We start from the raw sequence: 27,554 nt of genomic DNA, 5'->3' as shown, positions 1-27,554 counted from the left end.
CCCGGCTACCAGGGACTGCCGGGCCCCTGCTGTGATCGGGCACACACCGCTCTGGTGCCCACCCGATCAGCCCGCTGTGCATGTATGGCAGAATGCATTCTAGCAATGCATCCCCTGCCGTACATGCACAGCGGTTTGCATTAAACAACAGAAAAAAAATGTAGAAAGAAAATGAGGGAGTTTGGGCAAACTTTATTGGGTTGGGGACAATGGGGCAAAAAATATTAAAAAATAGACACAAAACCCTAAATCAATAACACTAATACAGAGACTTTTTTTTTTTTTTTTTTTTTTTTTTTTACATTACATAGACGAAATCCTAAAACAGTAACACTAAAACATAGGCAGAGACTTTTTTTTATTTGTTTGTTTTTTGTTTTTTTAAAAGACAAAAAAGACGTAGACAATAATACCTCCCTAGCAAAGAAAACCCTAAAACTGTTACACTAAAACACAGGCAAAGATTTATTTTTATTTTTTTTTCACAGACATAAGCGCATACAATCCTAGCACACAAAAACCTAAAACAGAGCAAAATACTTTTTTTTTTCACAGACTAAACAGACAGCAAAAGGCTACACTATACTATATCTCTATCTAACCTTCACTACACCCTGCACTAAACCCTATCAGCTACACTATTAACTAACTAACCTACACTATCTCACACTAACTATCTGGATTATACATACAGTGTATGACTCAGCTAACTAATGTACCTAACACCCTACACTGGAACCTATCAGCTACACTAACTAACCTACAATATCTATCTGGATTATATATATTACTGAGCTACCTAATTAATGTACCTAACATCATACACTGGAACCTAATCAGCTAACCTATACACTATCTACCACTAAATATCTGGATTATATATGAGGTATCAGAAGTATTATAAAACAGCAATTCAGCACAGCACAATTGTCACACTCCTCTCTCTCACACAACTGCATGAAACAGCACAAAATGGCTGCTGGAAATTTTCTTATATAGTAAGAGGTAGGCAACTTTCTTATTGGTTGCTAGGGATGTTGATAAGCTATGACAGAGACATTGCAGCCTTCTCATTGGCCCAAAAGCAAGAAAGGAGGTTACTGATAAAAAAATAAAAATTGAGAATATTCAAAATTACGAATATATATCACTATATTCTAAATATTTGCGAATTCTTGAAGTGCCGATATTTGCGATTAATATTCGCTATTCGAAAATTCGCGCTCAATGCTAATTATTACTACCAAAATGCATAACTTTACATTTATCCACATTGAACCTCATTTGCCAAGTTGATGCCCAATCACTCAGAGTGTTCAAGTCAGCTTGTAGTTCATTGACATCTTCCATAGACAGCACAATACTACATAGCTTTGTGTCATCTGCAAAAATAGAAATGGTGCTATTAACCCCGTCCTCAATCTCATTAATAAATAAATTAAATAATACAGGGCCCAGCACTGAACCTTGGGGTACACCACTTATAATCCGGGATCATTTTTAATAGGAATCATTAACCACAACTCTCTGGACACGGTCCTTCAGTCAGTTTTCAATTCAATTACAAAATTTATTTTCCAAGTCTATAGACCTTACTTCAACTATTACATGTCTATGAGGAGCAGCAAAGTATAGTAGTACTATGAGGCAGTAACCCAGTCCCTTACTAGCAAATCTTTAGCTAATAATGCAGGACACAGTCTCACTAGCACAGTCACTTGCTTGTGGCAGATGCCACAAGGGGAACACTTACAGTACAGATGCTTATATGTTGCTGGTTCACCTGAGATATGAGTTTGGGCGTTCCTGTAGTTACCACTGGCTGTCTTGATCCACTAGAGCTGGATCCACATTAACTGCTGGTGCTTGACGGGATCCTGTTAGTGACACCAAATTGCAGTGGCTGGGTTTGGGGTGGCCCCAACACTACGCTGGGTCCTCTGGACACTGTCAAGGTGTCACCACGTGTTGCTGCTCTCCGGAAGGGATGGCAAGGCATGGTGCATCCATATGGGAAATAAGTCCAGAGAGTCAGGATCTGCAGTGAACCAGGCTGCTTCTTTACTGGAGGAATTCAGGTACAAAACAATACAGGGGAAGCATTGGGCTGGCTTCTCCAGTCTCCTCCCTGGCAGAAGAAGGGTTTCATGCTGAGTAAAGGCCTGAGCTAGCTGTCCCTCTTTCTCTTCAGATAGCTGGTACCCTGGTCCAAGGATGGGGATCCAGGGTCTGTGGCAGCGAATCCCGGTCTCAGCATCTTCTTCTGGTCAGTCAGTAGTCTGACAGAGTCTCCTCTTCCAAGCACTGGTCCCTAACTACAGCACACTAGGGGCTCTGACTGCTCTCCTTATATACAGTTTTGCTAGACTAGAACCTTCTAGTGATAGGGGTGGAGTGGAGAAACTTAGCACAAACAGATACATTGTTTCAGCTCCCGTCTGGTATAGACTTACATTAAAGCTTCAATGATACTCAATGGCAATAACATAGCAGGGTTTACAGACAATAACAAGTTTCCAAGTTTCCAGACATAACAAATGAGTTAAAACCAGACATTTAAAAGGTCAGACTTTTTGGTGGTAAACAAGTCTGGGCTTTTCCCTCCAAAACATGGTGGTAAACAAATCTGGGTTTTTCCCTCCAAAACATGGTTTTCTTTAAACCTATGGCAGCTATGGAAAATTGCTAACTTCTTAATTAAAGCTCTAACAGTCTCTCAGTATTCATTAACCTTTTCCACAGAGCCATGTACAGTCAGGTCCATAAATATTGGGACACCAACACAATTCTAACATTTTTGGCTCTTTACACCACCACAATGGATTTGAAATGAAACGAACAAGATGTGCTTTACCTGCAGACTGTCAGCTTTAATTTGAGGGTATTTACATCCAAATCAGGTGAACGGTGTAAAGATTACAACAGTTTGCATATGTGCCTCCCACTTGTTAGGGGACCAAAAGTAATGGGACAATTGGCTTCTCAGCTGTTCCATGGCCAGGTCTGTGTTATTCCATCATTATCCCAATAGTGTGCTATTTGTATTTGGAATCTGTTGCAGTCAACTCTCAAGATGAGATCCAAAGAGCTGTCACTATCAGTGAAGCAAGCCATCATTAGGCTGAAAAAACACTACAAACCCATCAGAGACATAGCAAAAACATTAGGCGCGGCAAAAACAACTGTATGGAACATTCTTAAAAAGAAGGAACTCACCGGTGAGCTCAGCAACACCAAAAGACCCGGAAGACCACGGAAAACAACTGTGGTGGATGACCGAAGAATTCTTTCCCAGGTGAAGAAAACACCATTACCAACAGTTGGCCAGATCAAGAACACTCTCCAGGAGGTAGGTGTATGTGTTTCAAAGTCAACAATCAAGAGAATACTTCACCAGAGTGAATACAGAGGGTTCACCACAAGATGTAAACCATTGGTGAGCCTCAAAAACAGGAAGGCCAGATTAGAGTTTGCCAAACAACATCTAAAAAAAGCCTTCACAGTTCTGGAACAACATCCTATGGACAGATGAGACCAAGATCAACTTGTACAAGAGTGATGGGAAGAGAAGAGTATGGAGAAGGAAAGTAACTGCTCATGACCCTAAGCATACCACCTCATCAGTGAATGCCAATGGAACTGGTTCTCTTATATTTATTGATGATGTGACTGCTGACAGAAGCAGCAGGATGAATTCTGAAGTGTTTCGGGCAATATTATCTGCTAATATTCAGCCAAATGCTTCAGAACTCATTGGACGGCGCTTCACAGTCCAGATGGACAATGACTAGTGTTGAGCGAACTTCTGTTTTAAGTTCGGCATCTAAAGTTCGGCTTCCGGTTAGCGGAGAATCCAGATATGGATTCCGAATTCCGTTGTGGTCCGTGGTAGCCGAATCAATAATGGCCGATTATTGATTCCGCTAACACGGACCACAACGGAATTCGGAATCCATATCGGGATTCTCCGCTAACCGGAAGCCGAAATTTAGACGCCGAACTTAAAACAGAAGTTCGCTCAACACTAACAATGACCCAAAGCATGCTGCAAAAGCAACCAAAGAGTTTTTTAAGGGAAAGAAGTGGAATGTTATGCAATGGCCAAGTCAATCTCCTGACCTGAATTCGATTGAACATGCATTTCACTTGCTGAAGACAAAACTGAAGGGAAAATGCCCCAAGAACAAGCAGGAACTGAAGACAGTTGCAGTAGAGGCCTGGCAGAGCATCACCAGGGATGAAACCCAGCGTCTGGTGATGTCTATTCGTTCCAGACTTCAGGCTGTAATTGACTGCAAAGGATTTGCAACCAAGTATTGAAAAGTGAAAGTTTGATTTATGATTATTATTCTGTCCCATTACTTTTGGTACCTTAACAAGTGGGAGGCACATATGCAAACTGTTGTAATTCCTACACCTTTCACCTGATTTAGATGTAAATACCCTCAAATTAAAGCTGACAGTCTGTAGTTAAAGCACGTCTTGTTAGTTTCATTTCAAATCCATTGTGGTGGTGTATAGAGCCAAAAATGTTAGAATTGTGTCGATGTCCCAATATGTATGGACCTGACTGTAAATACAGTGATAATGAACAGGATATATATCACAACATATATATATATATATAAAATGCAGTTACACAGTATTAAACAGTGCAAGTTAACCCTTTTAGGTGAAATAAAGTAAGACATTTTAACTTTGCATAGGGCAAATAGGCAAATGTCCAAATGTCAAAGTACTCCCTGCTCCAGGGCACTACACTGTGAGTTTCTGACATACTACTCACCATTCTAAAGTTGGGTGGACTAGCTTCCTAGGAACTCAGTAACACGACACTGCTCTTCTGAAAATCCAGCTTTACGCCAATGTCATGTTCTTTACCAGGTTTCTGGCCTGGGCAAGGGACAGGCTGTCCCTTCCATTGTGGATGGTTTCAGAAATCAGAACCATTCCTCTTCCTGGTGCATGTACAGATGAGATGGACTCAAGAGCTTTTGCATGCATCAGGAAGTGGATCATCAGGTATATGTGCTGCAAAAATCTTAGATATTCACATATTGAATGTATTTTAGAATTATAGTTCATTGCATTTTTAATCTACACATTAAATAATAGTCTCATTTTGATCATTGTTTTATATTATGCTTTAAGCATGGATTGGATTGCATTTTTTAATCTTGCTTTAAGTCGAATGCCCAGAGCTAGGTTCATAATACAGCAAAAATTATATTCAAACCCTATTTGCTCAAGATAATAAAAAGTTTAATTTAAGGTCATCCAATTAAAGGGACACTTCTGGAGGTAAGGTTTAATTGGATTGCGCACCATCATGCATATTAACATCATTGCATTTAAGTCAGGAAATATTTTGTCATTGAAAGTGTAATCTTTCCCTGATGTACCGGAGCAGAAAGGATAAATAGCATTTTCTGATCTTCAAATAAGACCTAGATGTGCTTTTTCTGTTGACCATTTGACTTCAGGGAAAGTATTTCATTCACGGGGAGCACATTTCATATTGACATTGGTAAATGTGATTAATTTAATTTTATTTGTTCTTCAGTGCGATCAAAGTTATGGAATATTAGAGCACAGCACTACAGAACGATCAGAGCTGCTGCTTAGTTTCTGAGTGCAAAGGCTGTATTTATTGATAGCGTTTAACAGAGGGACTTTGAGAGTACAAATGTTTCTCCATTTTGGTTTACAGAACATTATGCAGTACTCAGCTAGCTCACACCTGCAGACAGCCTGTCTCAAACCCATCATGATCCATTAGCTCACTGTAGTACATTTAGGTCAACATATGAGACTCATGTTATCATCTTTGGAAGATGATCTTTGGAATAAGTTTAACTTTTTTGGAGTAGAGTATAGTGGGATGCGAAGGTTTGGGCAACCTTGTTAATCGTCATGATTTTCCTGTATAAATCGTTGGTTGTTATGATAAAAAATGTCAGTTAAATATATCATATAGGAGACACACACAGTGATATTTGAGAAGTGAAATGAAGTTTATTGGATTTACTGAAAGTGTGCTATAATTGTTTAAACAAAATTAGGCAGGTGCATAAATTTGGGCACTGTTGTCATTTTATTGATTCCAAAACCTTTAAAACTAATAATTGGAACTCAAATTGGCTTGGTAAGCTCAGTGATCCCTGACCTACATACACAGGTGAATCCAATTATGAGAAAGAGTATTTAAGGGGGTCAATTGTAAGTTTCCCTCCTCTTTTAATTTTCTTTGAAGAGTAGCAACATGGGGGTCTCAAAACAACTCTCAAATGACCTGAAGACGAAGATTGTTCACCATCATGGTTTAGGGGAAGGATACAGAAAGCTGTCTCAGAGATTTCAGCTGTCTGTTTCCACAGTTAGGAACATATTGAGGAAATGACCACAGGCTCAGTTCAAGTTAAGGCTCGAAGTGGCAGACCAAGAAAAATCTCGATAGACAGAAGCGACGAATGGTGACAACAGTCAGAGTCAACCCACAGACCAGCACCAAAGACCTACAACATCATCTTGCTGCAGATGGAGTCGCTGTGCATCGTTCAATCATTCGGCGCACTTTACACAAGGAGATGCTGTATGCGAGAGTGATGCAGAGGAAGCCTTTTCTCCGCCCACAGCACAAAAAGGGCCGCTTGAGGTGGGCTAAAGCACATTTGGACAAGCCAGCTTCATTTTGGAATAAGGTGCTGTGGACTGATGAAACTAAAATTGAGTTATTTGGCCATAACAAGGGGCGTTATGCATGGAGGAAAAAGAACACAGCATTCCAAGAAAAACACCTGCTACCTACAGTAAAATATGGTGGTGGTTCCATCATGCTGTGGGGCTGTGTAACCAGTGCAGGGACTGGGAATCTTGTCAAAGTTGAGGGACGCATGGATTCCACTCAGTATCAGCAGATTACATTTTTTATCGTAACAACCAACGATTTATACAGGAAAATCATGACGATTAACCCAAACTTTCGCATCCCACTGAATATATATATATAATTAATTACACATATTGCATTTTCCTGAATATGAAGACACTTAGAGATAATGCAAATTGATAATTAATATTAATATGGTAAAGTTAATAAAAATTTTATTAAAAAAACAACTCTATAATTAAATATTTTTGTGGTCTGGACACTTTTCACAATTTTGACAGGTAAAAATAAAACCTAAATTATAAAACAAAAGTCCAGGAGCCTGAAGGCATCCAAAACACATATGCCTCATTAGTAGTGATGAGCGGCAGGGGCAATATTCGAATTTGCAATATTTCTTGAATATTTGATAGAATATTCGTCATATATTTGCAAATTCGAGATGATTTTCTTGATTGTGAAAAACCGGCAATGTAATATTCACTTAATGCGCGCAAGATACAGGTGTGGGTCACTATAGCTACATTTTTCAAGCTGCTAGAAGTTTCCTGGGACTGGAGAAAATGGTTGGCACTGCAAAACATTACAATAGCTTTATATGTAGATAGAGTGCTCCAACATATTTGCGATTGTGAAATTGGCACTAATCATGCGAATATTTTGGCGCAATATGTGCAACTTCACATTTTAACAGGTCTGAATACTTATTAGTGATTGGTGCACTAAGTATTGTTGTGAACTTGTGACATCACAGCACTATATATGTTTGTATGTATGTAGCATACATACATACACACATACATACAGCACTATGTATGTAGCATGTATGTATGGACAGCAGAACTATATAACTATCAGCTACACTATATCACTATCTAACCTACACTGACTATCTCCCACTAACTATCTGTATTATATATGTAAGCTAACTAACTAACTATCTAATGTAATGACACAGGAAAGCAGAGAGCATAGCGATATCACTGCTGTCTCTCTCAGATCTTCAAAATACTGCATACAAGCATTGCTGGGGAGGTTCTTATATAGTAAGGGGTAGGCAATTTTCCTATTGGTTGCTAGGGATGTTGCTAAGCTCAGACAAAGACATTGCAGCCTTCTCATTGGCCCACATTCTATTCTAAATATTTGCAAATTCTCGAAATGCCGATATTCACGATTAATATTCGCTATTTAAATATTCACGCCCAACACTACTCATTAGAGACATCAATATTATACAAAACTCATGGTGGGTGGGAGGATTTGTTACAGGCCCAGGATCTTTAACTTAGGCCTCTGCTCAAACCAATTGTCAAACTACCACTTTATATATAACGGCACCTTCATGTAATTTTGCCTCAAAGTATAACATTTCAAGAAAGACACATGAAATCATGTTTCTGGCTAAAAGTATGATCCAAGCAGAAAATTACTGTACATGCACAAAAGCTCCTAAAAATAAAAGTTGATAATAGAGTTCATATATACCACCATGCTTACATGCACATATATTCATAAAACACCAGATCTGGAGAGACCAAAAGTCTGGTTATTTTCATATTCTTTTTAAAATAATAACTTAATAAAACACAGAAATCACACTCCTTGAAAAATGAGTGTACCCCCAAACCCTATATTTTTCCAAAAGCAGGCAACCTGACGATTGCAGTTGTCTTTATGGGCTGTTGACAACTGTGCGCACCTTCATGCAATATGTGACATGCAAGACTGACAAAATGCATCTAAGGCTGGGTCCACATCACTGTTTAATATTCCATTCTTCTGATCTGTCAGAAGAAAATAAAATAAAAAAAATGGATCCTTTATTTAGAGCATCTGTTATGCTCATTTTGCATCCGTTTTTGTCAGTTCCATCTGAGATCCGTTATTTTAGATGGGAGAAAAAGTCCTGTGAGGAGGAATTTTTCTCCTGTCAAAAATAGCAAAAATAACAACTAAAACTCCCATTCAAGAAGACTTACATACAAAAACAGTATAAATAATTGATCAAGTCCAGTTTTTTAAAATTTATAAATAATCTATTTATTACATTTTTATTTGTTGTCCAAATAAAAGCCTAGTCCTCACTCATATAATACAGTGCATTATTTCTGTATTGCAGTGTTTTAAGTATGTCAGCCTAACGCTGACAGACAGGCATCATATTAGGTGTCTTGAAGGTTTAAAGGATATGCACCCAATGATTGTGTTCGACGGTAAAAATAGGGGTTATAGTACATATCTCCTTTTTTCCTAATCTAAATTTTATTTTCTGATTCCAGATTTTTTTATTCTACTTTCTGAACATGATTATGGGGGCTGCCATCTTACCTGAGCTGTTCTTAACAGAATTCACAAAGCATTAAAAAAAATTGCTTTACACCAGCCCCATGGTTCATAGACACAATGGGCAGGAGGGGACCTCATTGACTTCTATGGGAGAGTTTTCTAGGCATGCTCTAACCTATTCAGAGGTCATTGTACAAGGAAAGAATAGATAAGATCTAACAATCACCTATTGTGAATGGTGGATCCTGTATAATCTATACACAGAGGTAATATTTCCTTATCATTACAGGCAGGATTAGAATGATATATTACTGCAGTAAAGTGATCTGTACAGACCAAAAAGTGGTGCCTATTATTAGGCTTAGTGGCCAGTGGGAAAACTGCAGGAGTTTAGGGTTTTTGTTTGAATATAGATATTGACATGAAAAATTTAAAATAACATCAGCAAAAATTCTTTAAAAAAGACAAACATAAAAATGTGATTTAAACAATAGGCCATTTTCTGATGATACATTCCCTTTAAATGACCATGATCAAAGAGGGGTGTCAGCTGTATGTTACCACTAACACTTATTGCTGATGGTGGCCCCAGCTTCATTGATGTACAGAAATGTGTTCACCAGCCCATGGCATACAGTAATTGTATGTTATTGTGCAAGAAGGTGATAAAGCCCAGGGGCAGACATAATGTGTGATGCGGACCTGTACAACTATCCAAATGCTTTGTAGTTAAGGAGGCCTGCCACCTTAAAATAAGCTTGCTAATGTCTATTAGATTGCATGTAAGATACTGTAACTGTACTCATATTTCAAGGCTCACCATTACTGGAGAATCATCAGAAAGACATAAGGGGTAGTTCAATTATGAGCTATCGGAGACCAAAAAGCCAAAGTACTTTTCGGGAGGAGAAGGTCTCAGAGCAGAATTTTCTTTATATCACAGAACAGGCAAATGCTGAAAAAAGAAGCACAAAGTATATTGAAATAAAAAAGATTCTATAGCATATGATTCACATAATAGACAGCTGAAAAGCAAAGAACCCCTTTAATAGTGTGAATGGAACATTGCTATTCAAATCTGTCGTTTGCAAGATGTATGAAAAACAAGTGGAAACAAAAAGCAGAAGGAAACGATTGTTGAGATAATGTATTATGGGATATAAAACAGTAAGTCTGTCTGCAGTTGAATATTTTGGGTAAAAAAGCTATTGGTCATGTCTTGTCATATTAAGGATCTTACAAAGGAAGATCTGTTTTAGTTCTTCTACAAGAATACGACTATCCCGCAGGCATGAATTAATGTATTTTCAGATGGATTACAACTCTTTTTATAAATGGGCAACTTCGCAGTGTGTGAGTGAATCTTGGATGATTCATTTTGTTCAACTTTCCATTTATCTTTTAAACTGTTGAAAATGTCTGCTTGTATAGCAAGCTTTCTATTATCCTGCTGGTGCAAAAAGTTCTTTATACACTAATATTAAAAAAAAAATGCTCAGCATAAAAATTGAAGATATGTCACTGGATTTACTTTGGTGCATGAAATTGTAAAAAGTCATACTGCATCTGAGATGTCCCAGCTCAGCTCCTATGTTTAAGAAGCATCAACAGTGAGACAGAGGTCATAGGACAAAAGAGCGACAGTACAGGGACTAAAGGGTTTGCCCCATCTCTCTGTTTCCATGGCTGAGATGGGGCTAAGAGCTGGCCAGGTGAAGAGCTCTACTGTTTCCATAACTCCCATAGCAGTGTAACACAGCAGGCTATGCCGTTCTCATAACTTGGGAACAGAGCCAAGGGTCAGAACCAGGACTAGAATACCAGGTACAGATGGACAATGCCAAGGATGAGGTAGAAGCTATATCCAGGAACAAGACTAAGTTAAGAATCAAGAGGGTCAATCAAGAGTCAGAATCTTGAACAATAGCACCTGAATGAGAAGGCATGGTGTGGCAGGATGATTCCACTTTAAATTGGCCATCAGACCTAACATCATCTACAGGCCCCAGTTGCCTTGGCAACCCGACAACACAATGCTGTTAGAGCGAGAGAACTGTGGCCCAATCTATCAGCTAAGTAAATAAAAATGTGGTGCTCCACTTTCCACATACAGAACATGTTTTGAATAGCATATGCAATTACTATGAGCTGAATAGCCCTGATACCTACATGTTGTACAAGCAAAGGTCCCTGCATTCAGGTGAGCTGTGTCTTTGCACCTTTATTTGTTATATTCCAAGACCATGTCAAAACAGGAAGCACTAAGTTGCCTTGCAATCAGATGTGGTCGTAGGCAGTAACTACATTCGCTCTCTGAGATGCGGTTCTGGAACGCAGCAGGCTGAAGAATAGCAAACAAATGTTACATTGCTGTGTAGTGCCAACACAGCGATTATCATGCATTACAGGGTTTATATTTAAATTGATAAACCGTCCTTCCAATGTACGGTCATGCTGAGTCTTCAAAGCTCTTTGTTAAAACTCTGTACCAAGTCATTGATAGAAATCCTAAAGAAGGCTTACCGTCTAGCTGTCCCACAATTAAATATAAATGTAATAAAAATGTTTACACAAATTTTCATTTCATTGAAAACATGCTGTAGTGTCTAGATATTGCTGGTACATTCCTGTTATGAAACCCTCTAACTACTAATCACCAGGGGCACCATAACAATTATGTAACAGCAATGTCTAGACAGTGGAACATTTTTTTTCCAATGGTTCAATTTTACAGAGAAATGTAATACAGTATTTATTCATATTTCAAAACTATGAAGGTAATTTACGAACAGATATACTCCACTTTTGTGGCGTATATCTGTCGCAGAGTCTGTCACATGCCATGTTGTGGCAGAATCTGTGACTTCTTCCCCCTCACACCATGTCTAAAAAAGTGGGCGTGGCATTGGAAGGGGACAGTCCAGTAGGCCCATCTCATTCATCTATTTCTATGCCTGGTTTAAGAGCAGAAAAGGAAGCTGTCTTACATTTAGAATCTCGGTACTCAAGTCTTAGGTTAGTTGCAATTAGTTTATTATTTCCATCCAATTTAGTGCAATCAAATTGGTTAGTTACAAAATGTTATCACAAGCAAAGATAATATATCCATATATAATATATAACATGGGGATACAGAGAGACCATATAGAGGCAAAAACACCAAGAGAATAACATCACCAAATATATAATTGTCTCAAATATACCTACTAGTTGACAATTTTATATTTGGTTATGTTATTTCCTTGGCGTTTTTGCGTCTATGTGGTCTGTCTGTAGCGATACGCCACCATTATTTGAGATGACACAACCCCTTTAAACCAGACAAACCATTTAAGGATCCAATTTACCTCATATTGTATAGTATAAAGATGCAACTTTCAAAAAAATACTTTATTTTTTTTTTTTTTTAACTCTTCTACCACTTTCCTATTTCCCACTTGGAAAGTATTTTGAGTTGGGGTTTGTAGACAATATGACTTTTTGCTGAACTTTTTGAGAATTTAGTCAGCTGGCCCACTTGGCTTCTTTTTTGTATTTCATGTATTATTGTAAACAAAAGCCTTTAACTGCATTAGGATAAAATATGCTTGATGTAGCACAAGCTTGGACAACCTGTCTGTACACATTCATCAGTAATACATTGGTTGCAGCTGACTGCCTCTGCACTTTCTCAGGGTATTGTACTGCTTGAGTGGCAAGTGAAACATCTGTAGTCACAAACATCTACTTGAAACAAATTGGTGCTCATCACTTTTCTCTTTCAGGTCATATGATTTGTTTCTAAAAGATGAAAATCTATTAATGCAATAATATGCACAATATAAAAAAAATGTTTACACATATACAGTAAATGTATTTTCAGATTTATGGAATTCTTCTACTGTATGTTAAATGGAACCTGTCACCACTAAAATGAGCTGATGTCCTGATGTCATCTGCTCACTAGTGATGCCTTTGGCTAACTTGTCCGATCTGTAAGATTGCAGGAGAGCAACTTTTATTCTTAGGCTGGTGGTATACAAATGAGGAGCTTAAAGTCAAAGGGGCAGCAGCCTTGACACTTGCAGTAAATCTTGCTGAGCCACTCACTTGCATTTGATAGCCTTTTTTTTCTTCATGCGTAATTCCCCAGGAGATTTAGCACCTGTGCCATATGATTTAATTTTTGGCACCTGCGTATGAGATTTAGCAGCTGTGCCGTATGATTTAATTTTTGGCAACTCTGTAGTGAGCCACATCGGAGTGTAGAAAGAAAGTTTAAAAAACCCTGTTTTTGCAGAAATCTGTAATATAGAAATAGCACCTATCCCAGCCATTTACCCCCTTAGATGCCGCAGGCAATAGTAGATGCAGCATGCAAGCAGTTACAGAGGAAGCATAATCCCTGTTTCCCACCGGCTCCCCACGGATGAGATTGCAGGGATGCAGATGTCTGTGCATGTAGGCTGCAACCTAATTAAGGACCCAGACTTGCCTCCAGAGTGTCCTAGCAGACAGCACCACTGTGGTGTAGCCTGCTGGTGGATGTTAGTATAGCACTGACAGTAAAATGCATTTTAGATGCATTTTAGAAGCAAAGAATCACCTATTATACTACTTTTGCGAGACTATTAAATGGTTAAAAAAGTTTTTAAAAAATTATTAAATAAAAAACATTTTCTATTAGAAAAAAATGTTTTCAATGGAAATAAAACACATACTCCACATACTGTATTTGATATAATTGCATCCCTAACAACCTGCACTACAAAATTATGATTTTATTCATCCTGTACGGTGGACGTGGTAAAAACAAAAAAGAGAATTGCTGCTTTTTGTGTATTTTCCAAAAACCGAATAAAAAGCTATCAAAAGTATGTGCCCCAAAATAATACCAATAAAAACGTCTTGCAGATCTCACAGCTCTGTAGAAAGAAAATAAAAAAAGTTAAGAGTCTTGGTATTCGACAATACAAAAACATTTTCTTCTTTTAAAAAAGGGTTTCTATTGTGCAAAAGTAGTAAAACGTAAAAAAAAATATATATATGTATTTGCTATCGCTGTAATCTTACTGTCTAGACAGTAAAGTCATTATGTTATTTATGCTGAAAAATGAAAGCTGCAAAATTTTTAACATAAAATTGCAGTTTTTTCCCACCCACCTCCCAGAAAGAGTCAGTATGGCACTTAGGAGTTAAAGGAGTTTTCTCATGCAGATAATTTTCCATATACTTTAGGAATTTCATTAAGGGGACTTCCTCTCTTGGGACTCCTCCTATCCTGCTTTAATGGACCTAGCATTGGCAATAGAAACCCTTGTGTAAGGAAGCTAGGTCAGCTTCCTTACACAACTTCTCTAACCCCTTCAGGACCTGGTGACTTTGCTTTTGTGTTTTTATTTTTTTACTCCCCACCTTCCCAGAGCCATAACTTTTTTTATTTTGCCATTTACATAGCCATATGCTTGTTTTATTGCACGAGTTGTACTTTCTAATGGCACATTTTAATATTGCATATATTGTATTGGGAGGTTTTAAAAAACAAATTTCAAATGGGGTGGAATTAGAAAAAAAAAATGCAATTCTGACAGTTTTACGGGTTTTGTTTTTACAGTGGTTCCTTTGCCATAAAACTGACCTGTGCCTTTCATTCTCTGGGTCAGTACGATAACAACAATGTCACATTTGCTGAGTTTTTCTTGTGTTTTAATATTTAAAAAAATTGGAAATATTTTTTTAAATTTCTTTTTATTTATTTTATATATTTCTGACCCCATAACTTTTTATTTATTTATGTCTATGGAGCTGTATTTTTTGTGGGGCGAGCTGCGCTTTTCAGTAATACTATTTTGAGGTGTTTATGACTTTTTGGTGAAGAAAAAATGGCAAATTGGACATTTTTTAATCTTTAGGTGTTTTCAGATGCAATGGTGCCTGTGTTTGTTTTAAATTCTATATGTACTTTTATTAAAATTTTGGAGAAAGGGGGTGATTTGAACATTTAAATTTTTTTTATTTAAAAACATTTTTTTGTTTTACTTTTTTTATGGCTCCCTCATTTTCACCGCTCAAATACCATAGTCATTTGTGACCATGGCATCTGCAGGGTTAAATGTATGCAATTGGCATTATTGCCTATTGTAGACATTAGCTGCTGTGTAAAACAGCTGAAATCTGGTGGCTATGTTACCTGCTGCACTCAAGAGCAGGTACCGCATTTAAAGACTGGACTTCTGCTATACATGCATGGTGGTTTTCCTGAAGGGGTTAAGCTTCTTTTTTTTACTTTTCTACTTTACTGCAGGTTCCCTTAAAACATTTTACATTATAACTTGTCATACTTTCAAAATGATAATTACTAGTGTGTTTTAGCCCATGAAATTCAAATTTTTTAGTACACAAAACTGAACTACAAAAATCAATGATAATTTAAACAGAAATGAATTGGAAAGTAAACAACAAATCCATAATTTATAGTTGTCTAGTTTTGTCCAGGGCACTTTTCCAAAGATTGTTATCTTAAAAGTAGCACAATTTGTAGTTCTAATTTTGGATACATGTTGCTTTCTACAACTGAAAACTTTTGGGGTCATATATTAAGACCAGCAATTTAGATGCTGGTCTTAATACTCCTGTGCTGGCCGTGGATGCACCAAAGTTATGTAGAGACGCAGGCCTCTACATAACTTCGGCACATGATCCGCAGGCATACACCAAGCCTAAATCTATGTCAGTTCTCTTGCTGGCGTAGATTTAAGTCATTTTGTACACCAAAAACTGGTGTACAAAATGATAAATGAGACGGGCCTGACGCACCCCTCCTTACACGCCCACGCCATGTTCTCTTTTTTGGCACTGGTGTAAGCAGCGTATTAGTGTCAAAAGTCACCGATTTTGCCTCAAATAACCTTTGCACCAAAATATGCGATATATACCGTATTTTTCGCCTTATAAGACGCACCGGCCCATAAGACGCACCTAGGTTTTTGAGGAGGAAAATAAGAAAAAAAATATTTTTAACCAAAAGGTGTGCTTTTGGTGGGTTTGGAACTAATGGTGGTCTGTGGATGGCACTATTACTGGGAATCTGTGAAGGACATTGTTATGGGGGGATCTGTGGATTACGGACACTGTTATGGGGGATCTGTGGATGACGGACACTGTTATGGGGGGATCTGTGGATGACGGACACTGTTATGGGGGATCTGTGGTTGACGGACACTGTTATGGGGGGATCTGTGGATAACGGACACTGTTATGGGGGATCTGTGGATGGCGAACACTGTTATGGGGGGATCTGTGGATGACGGACACTTATGGGGGGAATCTGTGACAGACACTGTTATGGGGGATCTGTGGCTTGCACTGTTACAGGGGGATCTGTGGCTGGCACTGTTACAGGGGGGGATCTGTGGATGGCACTGTTAGAAAGGGGATCTGTGGGTGGCACTGTTATATATGTGCCATCCACAGACCCCCACCCCATAACAGTGCCATCCACAGACCCCCCCAGCCCATAACAGTGCCATCCACAGACCCCCCCAGCCCATAACAGTGCCATCCACAGACCCCCAGCCCATAACTGTGCCATCCACAGATGTCCCCCATAAAAATGTCATCCACAGATCCCCCCCCCCCGCCGCTCCAGTATACTAATATAAAATGTCTTATTCAATGAATAGTTATTAAACATGCCCCCCAACTCCTAATAGTACCTTACATCCTAACCGCTTCTGTACAATGCCGGCAGGCAGGCCGGGCGGCCGGCGCGTCCCTCACTGACGTCACTTGCCTGCGCCGCCTGCTTCATTCATAAAGTAGGCGGTGCAGGCACGTGACATCAGGGAGTTACGCTGCCGCCCGCCCGGCCTGCCTGCCTGCATTCTACTGAAGCGGTTAGGATGTAAGGCAATATTAGGAGTTGGGGGGCATGTTTAATAACTATTAATTGAATAATTTTATACAAAAATTTGTTTCGCAAACAGTCGGTTGCTGCTGTGCATAGGGTTCCCACCCCAGGTAATATTTTTACAAAAATCACAGCAGATAAATGTAATGTTCTTTGTGTTTTTCTTTTATTTTGTTTCTAAATTGAGGCATAGTAATATACGGCAATACGTGTAAACTTTTTCGGCTATGCAAAGCCTTCCTCAGACACTAAGAGATTACAAAAAAATAACAATCAAGCCCTATGTAGATACTATATTTGATTAACAGCATATAGTTCTAGAAAATAATATATAAATAATATACGAAAATAATATATGAATAAGGAAAATAATGAAAATAATAATTATAAGATAAGATACAGATGCCGACCATGCGATCTAGTAGAACATACTTGTCCGGATCTCGAGGTCGTCTATAGTCAAAAGTCACTTTTCCATGTAAGGTGAAAACTGCATCGGCTTATTACATGTCGCAGAGGCGTCATACCAACTTGAAAATGTGTATTTAAGGAAGAAATGTCCAGTTCCAAATCCCAATATTTAGGTCTAGTGTATATTTTCTCCTAATGAGATACCACTGCATTTAATAGGGTTACATGTTATCCTAATGACTCCTATATTCTCACATCCAGAAAAACCTAACCCCATTTCCATACAATATATTTTTTTCTCATAAGAACATAAGAGACATAAAAGAACATTAGAGAACATAGAAGAGCAAAAACCTTCCATCCCTTACCTGTGCCGCAGAGTGATGTGGATATGGTGAAAGGTTGGTGATAATTGAGCCAGTAGAAACGGAGCTATGCTCCAAATACACCAGTAGTGGGTGTAACCTCCAATTTCCATATGGCTTGTTTTAAAAGGGAGACAGGATCGCGCCCAAACAGAAAGATTAGACGACCAGGTACTAACAACAAAAAAATCCAGTTCGTACACACGTATCACCCTGCTACAAAAAAAGTCCTCAATGTCATTCGGGGACACTGGCCACTCTTACGGAAAGCTTTTCCACAAGTGGAGGAATTCCATAACTCTATCCTTCCGTGCAAACATACGGGATAATTTAGTGAGGGCAGATATTGGTCCAGATACGCTAATACCAAAACAGATCTTTCTATCCACTCCCAAGAGGGGAACGTTTCCATGTTTACATTTTGCCCAGTGCACGCATATCCAAAAAGGTCCTACCATCTCACATCCACACTCTGGCAAAGCAATTGAAATTAAGGGGTTTCTTCACATGTGATTCCGATTACGTTATTTACATTATTAAATGTCCGTGCGGACTGGCATACTTGGGAGAAACATCACAAAAAATACGCGACAGAATCTGTCAGCACAAGTCTACTATACGACGAGAAAGCTTATTGTTGCCGGTTCCCGCACACTTTCATAGCCATGGTCACTCAATTTCACAACTCAGGTTTCAAGTGATTGAACACGTTCCACCACCACGCAGGGGAGGAAATAGAAGTAAAATCCTGAAACTCAGGGAAGCTTCCTACAGACCCTTAGCCCAAAGGGTATGAATAAAGAATATGAAATTCAGAGTTTCCTGTAAGAGATATTATCTGGATTGATATCCCATTCCATTTATCACCATATAGAGATCTGTATTTTTATGCATATTTTTGTATATACTAACATATATTTACTCTTCCTCCGTAGACCCTATAAACCTCCTCCTGAATCCAAGTGCCGCATCTAGTATCCTTTTTCCCACAATTCACTGTTGATCACACTTTGACTGTCCTTATCTCTATTATTTATTCTTCTTTTTCTTATTCTTAATTTTGTTTCATATTTCTTACCCCTTTTAATCACCTATATTACTTTTCCCTCATATTCACATTTCTATTTATTTATTACTTTCCCCTCATATTCATATTCTATTTATTCTCCCCTGTTGTTATTATTATTCCCTTCTCAACTCTATATTATAGCTATATATAGCAATTTACCCTTTAAATCAGACTATATACAGGGAGTGCAGAATTATTAGGCAAGTTGTATTTTTGAGGATTAATTTTATTATTGAACAACAACCATGTTCTCAATGAACCCAAAAAACTCATTAATATCAAAGCTGAATATTTTTGGAAGTAGTTTTTAGTTTGTTTTTACTTTTAGCTATTTTAGGGGGATATCTGTGTGTGCAGGTGACTATTACTGTGCATAATTATTAGGCAACTTAAGAAAAAACAAATATATACCCATTTCAATTATTTATTTTTACCAGTGAAACCAATATAACATCTCAACATTCACAAATATACATTTCTGACATTCAAAAACAAAACAAAAAACAAATCAGTGACCAATATAGCCACCTTTCTTTGCAAGGACACTCAAAAGCCTGCCATCCATGGATTCTGTCAGTGTTTTGATCTGTTCACCATCAACATTGCGTGCAGCAGCAACCACAGCCTCCCAGACACTGTTCAGAGAGGTGTACTGTTTTCCCTCCTTGTAAATCTCACATTTGATGATGGACCACAGGTTCTCAATGGGGTTCAGATCAGGTGAACAAGGAGGCCATGTCATTAGATTTTCTTCTTTTATACCCTTTCTTGCCAGCCACGCTGTGGAGTACTTGGACGCGTGTGATGGAGCATTGTCCTGCATGAAAATCATGTTTTTCTTGAAGGATGCAGACTTCTTCCTGTACCACTGCTTGAAGAAGGTGTCTTCCAGAAACTGGCAGTAGGACTGGGAGTTGAGTTTGACTCCATCCTCAACCCGAAAAGGCCCCACAAGCTCATCTTTGATGATACCAGCCCAAACCAGTACTCCACCTCCACCTTGCTGGCGTCTGAGTCGGACTGGAGCTCTCTGCCCTTTACCAATCCAGCCACGGGCCCATCCATCTGGCCCATCAAGACTCACTCTCATTTCATCAGTCCATAAAACCTTAGAAAAATCAGTCTTGAGATATTTCTTGGCCCAGTCTTGACGTTTCAGCTTGTGTGTCTTGTTCAGTGGTCGTCGTCTTTCAGCCTTTCTTACCTTGGCCATGTCTCTGAGTATTGCACACCTTGTGCTTTTGGGCACTCCAGTGATGTTGCAGCTCTGAAATATGGCTAAACTGGTGGCAAGTGGCATCTTGGCAGCTGCACGCTTGACTTTTCTCAGTTCATGGGCAGTTATTTTGCGCCTTCGTTTTTCCACACGCTTCTTGCGACCCTGTTGACTATTTTGAATGAAGCGCTTGATTGTTCGATGATCACGCTTCAGAAGCTTTTCAATTTTAAGAGTGCTGCATCCCTCTGCAAGATATCTCACTATTTTTGACTTTTCTGAGCCTGTCAAGTCCTTCTTTTGACCCATTTTGCCAAAGGAAAGGAAGTTGCCTAATAATTATGCACACCTGATATAGGGTGTTGATGTCATTAGACCACACCCCTTCTCATTACAGAGATGCACATCACCTAATATGCTTAATTGGTAGTAGGCTTTCGAGCCTATACAGCTTGGAGTAAGACAACATGCATAAAGAGGATGATGTGGTCAAAATACTCATTTGCCTAATAATTCTGCACGCAGTGTACTATAGAATCCATGTAGGTATCCGTTTTACTCTATCCTTAAGAGAGCTCAGAATCACTCAGGTATTCTGTATTCCACGGCCGGGCACTTTCGGCCTTTGGAACGCAACTTCCGGTCAGGATGCGTTCCACCGGCCGATACACATCCGGCGGGTGGAACACACGCCGTTTCACATGTTTAGAATAGGTTCCACCCACTTATTTGGGCGCGATCCTGTCTCCCTTTTAAAACAAGCAATATGGAAATAGGAGGTTACACCCACTACTGGTGTATTTGGAGCATAGCTCCGTTTCTACTGGCGCAATTATCACCAACCTTTCACCATATCTACATCACTCTGCGGCACAGGTAAGGGATGGAAGGTTTTTGCTCTTCTATGTTCTCTAATGTTCTTTTATGTCTCTTATGTTCTTATGAGAAAAAAAATATATTGTATGGAAATAGGGTTAGGTTTTTCTGGATGTGAGAATATAGGAGTCATTAGGATAACATGTAACCCTATTAAATGCAGTGGTATCTTATTAGGAGAAAATATACACTAGACCTAAATATTGGGATTTGGAACTGGACATTTCTTCCTTAAATACACATTTTCAAGTTGGTATGACGCCTCTGTGACATGTAATAAGCCGATGCAGTTTTCACCTTACATGGAAAAGTGACTTTTGACTATAGAAGACCTCGAGATCCGGACAAGTATGTTCTACTAGATCGCATGGTCGGCATCTGTATCTTATCTTATATTTATTATTTTCATTATCTTCATTATTCATATATTCTTTTTGTATATTATTTCTATATTATTTTCTAGAACTATATGCTGTTAATCGAATATAGCATCTACATAGGGATTGATTGTTATTTTTTTGTAATCTCTTAGTGTCTGAGGAAGGCTTTGCATAGCCGAAAACGTTTACACGAATTGCTGTATGTTACTTTGCCTCAATTGTGAAACAAAATAAAAGAAAAACACAAAGAACATTACATTTATCTGCTGTGATTTTTGTAAAAATATTAATTGAATAAGACATTTTATATTAGTATACCGGAGCGGCGGGGCGGGGCTATAGTACACTGACTGCACCGCCCCCGCCGCTATTGCTGGCCCCCAGCTCCTCCTCCCAGTCCCTCCCCAGCTCGCTCGTACATCGCAGTTTGCGATGTAAAACTGCCAGCATTCGCCCCATAAGACGCAGGGGCATTTTCCCCTCATTTTGGGGGGAGAAAAAGTGCGTCTTATGGGGCGAAAAATACGGTATATGCCAAAAAGTGGTGTGTATCTAATCAAAATGTACCCCCTTTGTACCTTTTGGACAATTTGAGATATGCCTGATTATGTGCATACAGGCAAGTGTGGAAATGATAATCAAGGTTCTTTAATTACTATTTATTGAACTACTTCTTCATTTGTTAAGATTACTTTTTTAAGGGTGCCTTCACATATATCACATATATCAGATTTTGTTGCAGACATTTCTGTGACTGAAAATCTGTTCCATTCATCTGAATGGAATTGTTTTGGTGGCAAACACATATGTTTATGCAAATTATATTCACACGAATGGACCTAATCTGTCATGTGTGAAGGCACCTTAAAATCAGAGATTTGTTTTTCTGACAAAGAGCTCCAAAACCCCTGTATATCAATAAATGTAAAATATATCATTTGGCAGCCTGCAGCCACCAATGGAGAATGGTTCAAAACTTAGAGCATACAGTGAACCCAACTAGAGATGAGCAAATTTTTCAAAAATTTGATTTAGCCAGTTTGCCGAATTTTCTGAAAAGATTAGCTTCAATCTGAATTTATTCACGGCAAATCACGTTAAAAAAACAGCTATTTCCAGGCTGCAAAAAGCCTTTATAGGGGTGTAGAACACTGTGCCTTGCAGTAACACGCATAGGGAGTGTGCTGTCGTAGTGAAATAATACTGTCAGTATGACATGCAGATGACAGGCGTCGCTCTTAGAATCACTGCACACTTCACTTATTTGGGCAGTCACGGGGCCAAAATAGCCAAAATAACTCAAGTATGAACTCAGCCTTACAGGTCTATGTTAGCGTCTAGAAAAAGCCTACTCCTTTTACGCCGCCAACTAATTTCCCATAGATGTAAACAGAACCTGTTCTATTAAACATTAATACAAGTAGAGCCCCCCGGACAGAGTGGAGAAGGTGTCAGCAGTAAGTTTGTGTTGACGTCACTGATTAATTTACCCTTCTTCTGATCCGTCTGAACTATAACCCACAAAAAACTGATCCTGTCTGTGGAGCATACGCCTTCACTCAGTCAGCATTTGCTCAATAATCCATCAGTATTGCTATCGCCAAAAAACAGAACTGGATCTAAAACAGAGATGACACGTGAATGGAATATTTGCATGTCTTCTGTGTTTTGTAACAACTCCTGTTTTGGTTACCAAATCATAAGCCAATTCTGATGGGACCATACAGGCCTTACAGCTGCTACACAGACAGGATCCGTTGTGCATCTGATTTTTCCTTCCTTCTGACAGATCAGAAGAAGGGTCAAACAAATGATGAAGTCAGCGAGGCCAAAAGGCAAAATAGTGGCCCAGTCATGAAGTGTAGAGGGTGAGAACAGCATCAGGAGACCACAGAGTCCAACCCAATGACAGAGTCTGGAGGTGGCAGAAGCAGTAGCAGCATCTTATCATTCAGGAGAAGGCCACCGAGTGGCACATTGACAGAGTCTGGAGGTGGCGGCAGGAGCAGCATCAGTAGGAGGCCACAGAGTGGCACAGTGATAGAGTGTGGAGGTGGCGGCAGCAGTAGCATCAGGAGGAGGCCACAGGGTGGTAAAATGACCGAGTGTGTAGGTGGCGCCAGTGTCAGGAGACAACAGAGTGGCAAGGTGACATAGTGGGGAGTTGGCAACAGCATCAGGAGGCCACAGACTGGCAAGGTGACAAAGTGTGGAGGCGGCAGCAGCATGAGGATGCCACAGCATGAGGAAGCCACAGAGTGGCACTATGACGAGTGATTGTGGAGGCGGCAGCAGCATGAGAAGGCTACAGAGTGGCCGCTTCATCTATTCATTTATAGGGAATATGGGACAGAACAGAAGGTTAAAATTTCTCAACTTTATAAAGTGTTGCTTAAAACAGGATTTAATAATACACATTCTACGGCACAAAAGGCTTGGCAAATTGATGGTCCGCGAATTTCCATCGAAGATTGGGATAATATATTGGCAAATTTAAGTTTAGTTTCTTATCATTTTAATCAAGTTTTGTTTTCATTTAATATGCAATATTTAAAAAAATGTAATAATAAAAATTATTAAAAACATACCATGTAAACATTCACAGTGCAGGTGGAAAAAGTATGTGAACCCCTAGACTATTGACATCTCCAAGAGCTAATTGGAGTGAAGTATCAGCCAACTGGAGTCCAATCAATGAGATGAGATTGGAGGTGTTGGTTACAGCTGCCCTGCCCTATAAAAAAAACACACCACAACACAACACACCACAACATAAAAAGCATTACCTGATGTGAATGATACCTCGCACAAAAGAGCTCTCAGAAGACCTACGATTAAGAATTGTTGACTTGCATAAAGCTGGAAAGGGTTATAAAAGTTTCTCCAAAAGCCTTGCTGTTCATCAGTCCACGGTAAGACAAACTGTCTATAAATGGAGAAAGTTCAGCACTGCTTCTACTCTCCCTAGGAGTGGCCGTCCTGTAAAGATGACTGCAAGAGCACAGCGCAGACTGCTCAATGAGGTGAAGAAGAATCCTAGAGTGTCAGCTAAAGACTTACAAAAGTCTCTGGCATATGCTAACATCCCTGTTAGCGAATCTACGATACGTAAAACACTAAACAAGAATGGATTTAATGGGAGGATACCACAGAGGAAGCCACTGCTGTCCAAAAAAAACATTGCTGCACGTTTACAGTTTTCACAAGGGCACCTGGATGTTCCACAGCAGTACTGGCAAAATATTCTGTGGACAGATGAAACCAAAGTTGAGTTCTTTGGAAGGCATCATGGTTTGGGGCAAAATATTCTGTGGACAGATGAAACCAAAGTTGAGTTCTTTGGTGGGGGCATCATGGTTTGGGGCTACTTTGCTGCGTCAGGGCCTGGACGGATTGCTATCATCGAAGGAAAAATAAAATTCCCAAGTTTATCAAGACATTTTTCAGGAGAACTTAAGGCCATCTGTCCACCAGCTGAAGCTCAACAGAAGATGGGTGTTGCAACAGGACAACAACCCAAAGCATAGAAGTAAATCAACAACAGAAAGGCTTAAACAGAAGAAAATACGCCTTCTGGAGAGGCCCAGTCAGAGTCCTGACCTCAACCCGATTGAGATGCTGTGGCATGACCTCAAGAAAGCGATTCACACCAGACATCCTAAGAATATTGCTGAACTGAAACAGTTCTGTAAAGAGGAATGGTCAAGAATTACTCCTGACCGTTGTGCACGTCTGATCTGCAACTACAGGAAACGTTTGGTAAAAGTTATTGCTGCCAAAGGAGGTTCAACCAGTTATTAAATCCAAGGGTTTACATTTTTTTTTCCACCTGCAATGTGAATGTTTACATGGTGTGTTCAATAAAAACATGGTAACATTTAATTCTTTGTGTGTTTAAGCAGTCTGTGATTGTCAATTGTTGTGACTTAGATGAAGATCAGATCACATTTTATGACCAATTTATGCAGAAATCCATATCATTCCAAAGGGTTCACATACTTTTTCTTGCAACTGTAAATGCACAGTGAAGTGTGCATATATTTTACTTTCTGTACTGAAATAGACCAATAAATGCTTTGAACACTTATAACTGCAGAAGTGAACAGAGAATATATTTTTCTTTTTGTACTGAAATAGGCCACTAAACGCTTCTAGCTGAAATAAATGCACCAGTGAAGTATAGTGCGTATATTTTTTTCATTTTTGTACTGAAATAGGACACTGAACGCTTTCACCACATATAACTGCAGAAGTGAAATGTGTATATACACTAACCTAAAGAATTATTAGGAACACCTGTTCTATTTCTCATTAATGCAATTATCTAGTCAACCAATCACATGGCAGTTGCTTCAATGCATTTAGGGGTGTGGTCCTGGTCAAGACAATCTCCTGAACTCCAAACTGAATGTCAGAATGGGAAAGAAAGGTGATTTAAGCAATTTTGAGCGTAGCATGGTTGTTGGTGCCAGACGGGCCGGTCTGAGTATTTCACAATCTGCTCAGTTACTGGGATTTTCACGCACAACCATTTCTAGGGTTTACAAAGAATGGTGTGAAAAGGGAAAAACATCCAGTATGCGGCAGTCCTGTGGGCAAAAATGCCTTGTGGATGCTAGAGGTCAGAGGAGAATGGGCCGACTGATTCAAGCTGATAGAAGAGCAACGTTGACTGAAATAACCACTCGTTACAACCGAGGTATGCAGCAAAGCATTTGTGAAGCCACAACACGCACAACCTTGAGGCGGATGGGCTACAACAGCAGAAGACCCCACCGGGTACCACTCATCTCCACTACAAATAGGAAAAAGAGGCTACAATTTGCACGAGCTCACCAAAATTGGACTGTTGAAGACTGGAAAAATGTTGCCTGGTCTGATGAGTCTCGATTTAGAAACATAGAAACATAGAATGTGTCGGCAGATAAGAACCATTTGGCCCATCTAGTCTGCCCAATATACTGATTTCTGTTGAGACATTCAAATGGTAGAGTCCGAATTTGGCGTAAACAGAATGAGAACATGTATCCATCCTCTGATGCCTACTTCCAGCAGGATAATGCACCATGTCTCAAAGCTGGAATAATTTCAAATTGGTTTCTTGAACATGACAATGAGTTCACTGTACAAAAATGGCCCCCACAGTCACCAGATCTTAACCCAATAGAGTATCTTTGGGATGTGGTGGAACGGGAGCTTCGTGCCCTGGATGTGCATCTCTCAAATCTCCATCAACTGCAAGATGCTATCCTATCAATATGGGCCAACATTTCTAAAGAATGCTATCAGCACCTTGTTGAATCAATGCCACGTAGAATTAAAGGGGTATTCCCACTTTGCTTTTTCAATCTTACCAGCAGTAAATGTCCTGATAACTTCCTGGTTTGGCTCAGGCAGTTGAGTGAAGGCCGGCCACGCCTCCTCATGACTCACCCTGAGAGCTCAGTCCTTGCGTGCTCGTTCATGTGGATGAGTCATCAGTCAGAGCCTGCAGAGTATGTAAAGCCCATCCCCCTGCTGGGGAATCACTCAGTGACCACTGACCAATGCTAGTGTACTAATGTAGTAGTAACTTGTGGCTGTCCTGCATTCTAATACACTTTTGCACATAAAACCTGTGTTACAAACCCATTCTGTGCAGCAAAAACAATAAATCACTACAGCCCAAATGCATGTTAGCTAGTAGCCATATGATCTGTGCTAGATATAGATAGATATATTCACTGACTTATTACCCAGCTTTCCCGATGTCTGATATTATCACTGACTTATTACCCAGCTTTCCCGGTGTCTGATATTATCACTGACTTATTACCCAGCTTTCCCGGTGTACAATATTATTACAGACTTATTACCCAGCTTTCCCGGTATCAGATATTATCACTGACTTATTACCCAGCTTTCCCGGTGTACAATATTATCACTGACTTATTACCCAGCTTTCCCGGTAACAGATATTATCACTGATTTATTACTCAGCTTTCCCGGTGTACAATATTATTACAGACTTATTACCCAGCTTTCCCGGTGTCTGATATTATCACTGACTTATTACCCAGCTTTCCCGGTGTACAATATTATCACTGACTTATTACCCAGCTTTCCCGGTATCAGATATTATCACTGACTTATTACCCAGCTTTTCCGGTGTCTGATATTATCACTGACTTA

This window comes from Bufo bufo, chromosome 2 (assembly GCF_905171765.1).
Source record: "Bufo bufo chromosome 2, aBufBuf1.1, whole genome shotgun sequence".
Lineage (NCBI taxonomy): Eukaryota > Metazoa > Chordata > Amphibia > Anura > Bufonidae > Bufo > Bufo bufo.
Note: the sequence above shows the minus strand (reverse complement) of the source record.